The sequence below is a fragment of the Chanos chanos genome, chromosome 8 (genome assembly GCF_902362185.1).
Source record: "Chanos chanos chromosome 8, fChaCha1.1, whole genome shotgun sequence".
NCBI lineage: Eukaryota > Metazoa > Chordata > Actinopteri > Gonorynchiformes > Chanidae > Chanos > Chanos chanos.
This window is the reverse complement of record NC_044502.1, coordinates 47,098,755-47,101,254: the sequence shown is the minus strand read 5'-3', so window position 1 is coordinate 47,101,254 and position 2,500 is coordinate 47,098,755. Positions and strand designations below refer to the sequence as shown.

At 47.0% G+C, this 2,500-nt stretch overlaps 1 protein-coding gene across 1 annotated transcript in view; it reads left to right on the top strand.

The window, feature by feature from the left end:
* Positions 1-2,500, top strand: part of fhod3b (formin homology 2 domain containing 3b) — a 150,313-nt gene that overhangs the window by 20,026 nt on the left and 127,787 nt on the right. The gene's annotated exons all lie outside the window — the stretch shown is intronic.

Below are 2,500 nucleotides of genomic sequence, written 5' to 3'. Positions count from 1 at the left end.
AGAATTTGGGGAAACATTCCCAGGGGTGAGCTACAGTCTGCGCTCTCAGCTTTATGATCCTGTTAAAGTGTGTTTCATACACCATTTTTCAATCAAAACAACACTGCACACAACAAGTATTAACCAGAGCCAAAACAGTGGCAAGGCATGTACACACACACACACACACATACACACACATGCACACGCACGCACATGCACATGCACACGCGCATGCACACACGCACGCACATACGCTCACCCGGCGCGCACACGCACACACACAGACCTCCCTGCACACACACACACACAGACCTCTCTGGCTATTTGCCACAAGATGCCAGTTATATTTCATGTTTAGAGTGTAAATGGATTCTTATAACTTGTTTCTCATTTGTGTTGAGTCCTGAGCAGCTTCATAAATCACAGATAATTGGCATAAACTGGAATGTTCTGTGTTAAAGGGTTTACTGTAAAAATCCACCCAAAGGGCCCCCTTTGCCCCTCCCCTGTATCCTCGGATACCTGTCACTCTTCATACACATAACGACAGGACCTCACTACAGTATCTCAGACACAGAGACCGGGCTAGCTATGGATAACACAGCCTCTGTAGACGCATTTGTGTCATCATAAAGTTTTGATATATTGGCTATGAGACTCTGAATGTGTTTTTTTTTTTTTTTTAATGTAGATCATTGCTCATGTTTCTCATCCTGTTCTTGCACAGAGATGAGGTGCATGAGTAATCCTCACGTCCCTGAAAACAGTGAGCGCCCCCCCCCCCCCCCCCACCCTGTTTCCCGTTGTTCTCACAAACCAGAGCGAGGACGTATGGGCCGCGTTAGCCGCAGAGCTCCAAGCCCAGCTCGGGCCTAGATCATGTCTGCCTCTTATTTCAGGCCCACGGTTCAGGAACTGGCCAGAAGGGCTGGTCAGAGTCTGGGCTCTGTCTCTTTTAGTAGAACAGGCGAGTGAGGATGTGGGAGTTTCAGTTGGATCAGATTCAGCGGAATGCACTTATTCATGGTACTTCTGTCAGTACACAATGCAGAGGATCATATACAATACACAATATCCAGATCCAGATTTTACCCTATGCAGTATTACACAGTAAGGCAGTATTTTGCAGCACTAGACCTCCCATTTCCACTGTAGCCTTTTCTTAACACTGCTCATTTAATGCATGAAGTGTATGGAGATTAGCAGACGGATCCTAGTGACTGGCCTGGGCACGGGATTTCTCTTCGTTGTTTTTGCAGGGCTGGGTCTGAAAAGCAGCACAGTGTTAGAACAGGTGGAATGTACACAACGTGGACTAGACGACATTCACAGGCAGCTGTCACTGTGAGGACAGTGAGAGTTACGGGACTGGTTCACAGCGTTGTCCTGGTCAGGTCCGGGTAAAACACGACGCTATTTTAAACGTTCGCTTGACTGTCCACTCAGCCTGGGTTCTTCACAGTCACGTCTCTTTAAGGCAGTAATCTGAGAAACTCTTCAGGATGAACCTGCAACTCTCTCTCTCTGCAGTAACACAGCGTTTCAGTCATTATATATGAGCACTGCAGCGCTCCTGGCCCAGCGGTGGCTCTAGTCTAGTGCAGACGTAATATCTTCACTCTCTCCTGAATACAGGGGGAAAAAATGACCAAAAGTCTGTCAACCCCACGACGCCCCGCAACTGTCAAATTTCATTTGTGCTTTTACACTAAAGTGTTTGTGAAACTCACCAAAAGGCAGAAAACACTGAGAAAGAACTGGAGTCACCCCCCCGTGTCCTTTGACAGTCTGTGTCGTTTGACAGTCTGTGTCGTTTGACAGTCTGTGTCCTTTGACAGTCTGTGTCCTTTGACAGTCTGTGTCCTTTGACAGTCTGTGTCGTTTGACAGTCTGTGTCCTTTGACAGTCTGTGTCGTTTGACAGTCTATGTCCTTTGACAGTCTGTGTCCTTTGACAGTCTATGTCCTTTGACAGTCTGTGTCCTTTGACAGTCTGTGTCCTTTGACTGATCCTGACGTGCAGTGGAAATATTCGGAAACTGTTTTGGGTTTGGGTTTTCCAGGCCCTGACGTGAAGAGGGCGGAGTGAGCGTCGGCAGGACTTGAGAAGTGGAGAGAGCGGCTGCATTGCGTGCGCAGACACCTGCTCCAGTATTCCCAGTGTTTCCACACAGACGGAATACTGGAGTGAACACAATAGGCTTTGTGTGAATGCCCAGTTGTCTTCAAAAATTTCCCCACCTTCAAAAGGGCTGAGTTTCTTTACAGTAACTCATGAGCAAGACTTTTTGAGGTGTAAATACCAGAGATATTTTGAATGTGTCGTTTTGACACATCATCGTGGTGGTGGATCCGGGTTTTTCTAAACCTTGAGTGATAAAGTACAGGTAGATAAGGGGACTGTTTTGTTGCTGTGCTTTGCTGTGTTTTTACTGAGGTTAAACATTCTCTTTTTCTTTCTCTCTTTCCCTCCCTCTCTTCATCTCTCTCTCTCCCTCTCTGCGCTGTGCTGTAGTCAG